The 6871-nt window shown below is 47.2% G+C and overlaps 1 pseudogene; it reads right to left on the bottom strand.

Moving 5' to 3' along the window:
- Positions 1 to 2269: 2269 nt before the first annotated feature.
- On the bottom strand, positions 2270 to 2967 carry LOC102822682 (annotated as a pseudogene).
- Between the last annotated feature and the right edge of the window lie 3904 nt (positions 2968 to 6871).

Below are 6871 nucleotides of genomic sequence, written 5' to 3'. Positions count from 1 at the left end.
CATGGTATCGGGGGAACCAGTTCCCAAAGAAGGATATCATGCCTGATCAAGTGAAGGGGCCATGAAAAAAGAGGAAGAACCCCAACAAGACAGATTAATACAATGGAAACAGAAATGGAAAGAAGTGTAAAAACAATTCTGAGGCTGGCAAAGGAGTGGGCAGTGTTCTGTTCTTTTGTGCATCATCATTGTTGCTAACTGGTGTCTAGTGGGTTCCAACTCATAGTGACCCTGCATAAGGTTTCCGAATAGGGACTGACTGGTGAGTTTGAACCACCGACCTTATGATTCAAACCGACATTGTGGTCTGGGGCTTATCCTACAGAACCACATCATTGGGTCGTCATAAGTCAGAACTGAACGGATGGCACCCAACAACAACAAGATTTTGGTTACTGCTCATATCCAGTTGTGTCCTCTCGACTGTGGGGAATGCCGACTCATCTCTCAACATCTTTTTATTTTTTTTCCCCCAATCCTGGCTCTTCTTCTTTGATGGTAGTGAAATCCCCCCTCTTGCTTTTGAGATGGCTTAAACCCATGCTAGAGTTTCAGGGCTTTGTTTGTTTGTTTGTTTGTTTGTTTTTCAAGGTTTTATTGTGAATTATGTGATAGTTTACATGGGAGAACACGAGCGTTCCATTCATCCTATCATATTTTGCTTTATTGCAATGATTACAATCCTTCCATGCATCATCAAACAACCAAAGGGTACACCCTGCAAGTCTGCTCCCAGCTGCCAGCACACAGCCCTTCTCCCTCCTTGAGTCCAGAGTCCTCAGCTGCTCCATCTTTCCACGTCATCATCTATGCCTCCATCTCTGGTGTCACTGCTTCTCTGGGTAGGGTCCCACACTCCGCTCTTCTCCCTTAATGGTCCTAGGGACCTCCGCTCCGGGACTGCAAATTCAACCACTCCCCTCCTTTTACAACAAAGCATCTACCTTTACATTTCCAACCCTCACAGTCAGTCCTGATAGCAATTATTCACTATTGAACCACTATTATCCCCATCTCCTTTCATCAGCCCCATCTCAACAGATTAGAAATGGCTCAGTAGAAATTCTGCCTTCCCCCATACCCTCTGGAACTAGACTCCTTCTTGAAAGCTTGTAAGTCAGTCACTTCATGCCTTTGTAGCACCCGCATCCCCATTTTGGGTAGCCAATGTCTAAGTTGCCTGTCCCTGTCAACCCTGTGTACCAAGGAGTTGGGAGTGATCCTCGCTGTAAAGATCTGTTCCCTCTTTTGAGCTGCTACATCCATTGGTATAGGTCAAGTTCATCCAATTGTAGCAGATTACTCTTTTTTTTTCCTTTTCTTTCTTCTTTTAGTTGAGTTCTGGTCATCCAGCCATTGAAGCCAGGTCAAATGGGTATTATCTGCAAGTATGAGTGTTTTTCTGCATACACCCTCACTTCATATCCACTGGACACTTCACTCTCCACTCTAGTCCTCAACGGCCATGTCCCTGTCCCTGGGCCCAGGAGTCCCCAGATTCATACTGCTGACCAACCAGGTCTCCACCCAGGTTCACAGGAGTCTATCGAACGTGGTACGACTTAGCTAACAACTTCATTGTTGTTTTTCTCTCACTTCCCCAACCAATGTGCTCGGAAGTCATACCACATGCCTGCTCGTGTATTCTCCTTCTGTTTTCATCAACACTTGCAAGAGGCTTTAGAAGTCAACACTTGCATGAAACTTTACCCCTTCCTGTAAGCGTACAGCAATCTCTAGCAGTGCTTTATAGCATTGCTCTTTTATAGAGTTTTATTTGGTGATGTTGTAATAGAAACTAATGTTTATATTTGTAGATATCTAATCCATTTGAGGAGTAAAAATCAGATAAGAAATAAAGCTCACCTGACCTTTGTAAAAAGCACTTTATTGTTAAATTTATGAACATAGTTATTTCAAATTTAGTTCTATTTACTGTTATGTGCAAGGAGCTCTGATAGCATAGTGGTCACGAATTGGGCTGCCAACTTCAGGGTCTGCAGTTAGAAACCACTAGCTGTTCCACAGGAGAAAGATGAGGCTTTCTGCTCCCGTAAAGATTTACAGCCTCAGAAACCCTGTACAGGGTCACTATGAGTCGGAACCAACTCCATGGCACATAACAACAACCATACTGTTATATACACAGATAAAAGACCAAATCCAACCTAATCCTCATTAACAAACATATACAAGTCTTCCACAAGTGGGATTATAACCACAGGCAGAGGTTAGGGATGAAAATACATCAGAAAACAGAAGGAGCGGGTCAGGTCTCAAAATGCAGGACAATTGAGTCATACTGTCTATTGGGTTCATGGTAGATCTCTGTCGTGTTGTGTCTACATCCTGACTGCTGCAGTATCAGCCTCAGCGTGGTCATGTAGACACGAAGCGTCACGTGCAGGAGGGGACCTTGCATGCCCACGTAACAGTCCAAGGGGATGGGACACTGCAGAAGTCTGAACTTGCACAGTGGGAGGGTGAGCCTCAGGAACTTCTCCAAGACATCCATGGACACTGGGTTCCCACCGAAACTGAAGGAGATGAGCTGGGAGCAGTTGGCCAAGGTTGGCTGGATGGCGGTGAGCTGTGAGTCAGTGATCCCACACCTGTCTAGGTCCAGGGAGCGGAGGGTAGGTGAGGCTCTCTGTAGCAGAACTTGGAGGAAGTCCGGATTTAAGTTGGTCAGGATGACGTCACTGAAATTCAGGTCTCTCAGGTGGCTGGTGCTGGGGCATGTAGACAAATATGCCAAGTCAGAGTCTCTAAGAGCAGACAGTGGTTTATCCAGAGGGCCTCCAAGGGGGTCTTGACGCACCTGAAGAATGGTTCCACATGTCCTTCTAGGAAGAGGACAGAGCCCAGGTGGAGCTCCTGGAGCTGATGCAGGTAGAGGAACAGAGAACTCAGGTGAACAATTAGCTTGTCCAGCTCCTCTGCGGCAGCATCCGTGGAGGAAGCCATGATGATTTCACAGAGATGGAGTCTTCTCAAACAGGGTTGTATCGTCTCATATTGAGAGCTGCTCATGAACCTTCTTCCTCTGACCCTGATGCCACGTTCTTCCTCATATAATCCAACTTCTTAGATCATGTGCTCAGGACACAGACGAAGGATGGTAAAAGGATACCACTGTTGTGCACACCTTTCCTGATTTTACACCATTCTCCATACCTAGAGGAGTTAGGGTCCAAACTCACAATTTGAGGGGAGATTGTGCTAGGATGTGACTCAATCCATTTCAGATCACTTGACAAGAAATATTCTCCATCATGCCCCCTGTGGCCCCACAAAATGCCGCATCCCATAAAATGGAAGGTTTGGGAACTTCTAGAAAAATAAAAATGGGGATCAGGGCTCTAAAAACAACCTCCCCTCAAAACCAAGCCTTGCCCAGTTCCACCATCTTCCCAGGCAAAGTCCATCTTCTGTCTGGATGGTGTCTCAGTAGGATAAGCGTTGAACTGCTGCGTGTTTGGTCACCGTCCACCTTGTGGCTGGCTGCCCATTGAAGTACCACAGCCCCCCTCCCTCTGTCAGGATTCCTGCTGACACCGTGTGACAACATCCCTGCAGGACCAAAGAGCAATTTCTTTTCCCCAATTTCACAACAACCATGAAACCCACTTCCACCCTGTGCCTTCTGACACACAGGAACCTCACAGGAGAAAGATGAGCTTGTCTGCCCCCCGTACAGATTCACACTCTCGGGAAACCTATACAGGGTCGTCACTTGTCAGAATCCACTCCCTGGCACTGGGTTTAGGTTTCAGTTCTGGGTGGTGACCCATTCCAAAAACCCATCCCAGTCTCAAGAGAAGATTTTTAAGGTTCAAAGCAACTCAACAGTGAAGCCTTTCACTGTTGTTGTGTAGTGCCATCGAGTCAGTTTCAACCCATAGCGACCCTGTATAGGGTTTCCAAGGAGCGACTGCTGAGCCTGAACCGCTGATCGTAAGGTTGACACCGACCTTGAGGTCCAGTGCTTTAGAGAAACAACAATTGCCAGCCAAGGGACCTTTCCCAGAATCGGGTTGTCATCGTGAATACTGATGGAGGGTGGGTGGGGGTGGGCAGCAGTAGGTGGGAATAGTCCTTGGGTCTCTGGTTTCTAACTTGTGGTTGGTTGATGGTAAGAAGAGACCCTCTGGGTGGTGGATAAACAGGACAGACTGACAGATCTCGTAACCCTGGTGCCCTCAGAGCAACTGTGACGAATTAGTCTGAAGGAGCAGAGCGCTTCTTTATGTGATGGGAGCCCTGATGTGGTGCTGCTGGCTAATGCCCTGGACTGCAAAGTCGGTTTGAACTGCAACTTTGGTGGTTCAAGCTTACCAGCCACTCCTCGGAAACCCTATACAGGGTCTCTATGGGTTGGAACCGACTTGACGAAACTTAACAACAACATGAGTCCCCAGACAAGACCTCCGTGTTTGCATAACTAGGGCTTTCAATGGAGCGAGGGGCTGCTCCCTTCTGCATAGCTGGTGCAATGCGCTGAGGTTAGACCAGCTCTAGTTTATGGGGGCTGCCCCACCACAGAGCTCATCCCTAGAATTTGGGGGGCGTGACTTCTCTCCCTGTGTTTTGCAGTCTGGGTGTCCTCATTATAGTTAGAAGTATTGTTTCCCCAACTCCCCCCCCCCCAACAAAATAATAAGTGTTGTCAACCCAAACCTGGGGACGAAGTATTTAAGCAATCGGTTGCTAACAGAAAGACCTGCGGTTGGTACCCACCAGCCGCTCGGGGACAGACACATGAGGCAGTGATGCAGAAGAGACTCACAGTCTGGGGGTCCCTGTAACAAGCAACCACACAGCAGAAGCTCTGGGTCTGTGTTTGTACCAGCAACCCTGGTGATACAGGACTTCAGTGCTTGACTGTGAACAAAAATATCGGCTGTTCTAACCCACCAGCCACTCCTAACAAGAAAGGGTCTCCTTCCCTGGGGCGGCGGGGGGGGGGGGGGATAGACTCTCTCCCTCTCTGGGGGCTCTGGGGCAAGACTTTCTCTTGGGCACCAGGGGGAAGGCTCTGTCTCTGAGGAAAGGTCCTTGTCTCTCGTTCACCTTCTGTCCCTGGGTCCTTGTTAATGTCCATGTGACGTCTCTTTCAGGGTCACGGTTAGCTTCTCTGTGTGCTTCATCTCAGAAGCGATAGGATTCAGGCCCACCCTACACTGATAACGGCACCTTTAATCTAACAAAGAAGACCCTATTCCAAGAGGGCCGACACCCACAGCACAGGGGTTAGAGTTATATATTTGTGTCCATTTGGCTTGGGCCTGAATCTTCAGTGGTGTGGCCGTTTAAACATGACCACTCCCCCTGATGAGATCTACTGCTCTCTGGCTGTGTTCCCCTGCTCTTCATAAGGTTTTCAGAGGCTAAACATTCAGAAGTCGTCCATCTCTCCTTCTTCTTACTCTGTCTTAGTCTAGGGGTTCAGCTGAAACCTGTCCATCAGGGGTGACCCTGCTGGTATGTAAAATACACAACAAACCACCATGGTACAATAAACTGAGAGATGAAAGTTGGACAATGAATAAAGAAGAACGTAGAAGAATTGATGCATTTGAGTTATGGTATTAGAGGAGAATATTGAAAGTACCATGGGCTGCCTGAAGAACAACCAAATGTATGTTGGAAGAAGTGCAGCCAGAGTGTTTCTTAGAAACCAGGATAGTGAGCCTTCATCTCTCATGTTTAGTGCATGTTAGCAGGAGGAACTGGTCCATGGAGCAGGACATCATGCTTGGTAAAGTGAAGGGTCAGTGAAAAAGAGGAAGACCACCAATGAGATGGATTGGCACAGTGTCCGCAGCAACGGGCTCAAGCATAACAACAATTGTGAGGTTGGCACAGGACCAAGCAGTGTTTCTTTCTATTATGTATCAAGTCGCTATGAGTCAGAACCGACTCAACAGCACGTAACAACAGCAACAATTATGAAACCTAATATGATGTCATTGGAGTCCTGGTGTGGCACTGTGGGTTAATGCGCCAGACTGCAAAGCTGTTTGAACTCCAAGGTTAGTGGTTCAAGTTCACCAGCCGCTCCTCAGAAATCCTATACAGGGTCACTATGGTTTGGAGTCGACTGGAAAACACATAACAACAACAGCAATATGATATAATTACTTCCATGATGGATCTGCTATGAGCAGGCAATCAATTAAAAGGAAGTTTCCTCAAGGGTGTTCCCGGCACCATCTTGCATTTTACAAAGATAAACGGAGAGATTTGTGAACAAACAAGTAAGACCCCCTACCACCAAGAAAAAAGAGCTGGGGTCCCTGCGCTGGGAAGCTCTGAGATCTAGGGGGAAAGACTGATGCCACGGTGTATGAAACATGACCTCTTTCCAGAGTTGAGACTCTGAATTTAGTCATCTTGCCTTCTAAACTGTGAGAGGATAAATCTCTGTTTGTTAATGGAACCCACTTTTGGTATCTCTGTTACAGCAAAACTAGATTGCTAAGCTAGTCCCCAAGTCCTGATCCAATATGTATTGTCATTGTTGTAACTGTGTGCCATCGAGTCAGTTTCGATTCACAGCAACCCTGTAAAATGTTTCTGAGGAGTGTATGGTGGATTTGAACCACTGACCTTATGATTAGCAATCCAGTGCTTATCCTACTGTACCATATCTGGTAGCAAATCAATTTAAGCGCTCAGCTGCTAGCAATCCCACCCAGCACTTCCATAGGAGAAAGGTCTGGGGGCTGCTCCCGTAAATATTGGTCTGAGAAATGCTGTGGGGCAGCTCTGCTCAGACTCGGTGACATGGATAGTGTTACTGTTATTTATGCGTATACCAGGGGGCAGGTGGAAATCCCATTGGAAACATCCATTGTCTTTCCATTGC

The sequence above is a fragment of the Chrysochloris asiatica genome, unplaced genomic scaffold, assembly GCF_000296735.1.
Source record: "Chrysochloris asiatica unplaced genomic scaffold, ChrAsi1.0 scaffold00372, whole genome shotgun sequence".
Lineage (NCBI taxonomy): Eukaryota > Metazoa > Chordata > Mammalia > Afrosoricida > Chrysochloridae > Chrysochloris > Chrysochloris asiatica.
The sequence above is the reverse complement of the archived record's forward strand: the minus strand, read 5'-3'. Positions and strand labels throughout refer to the sequence as shown.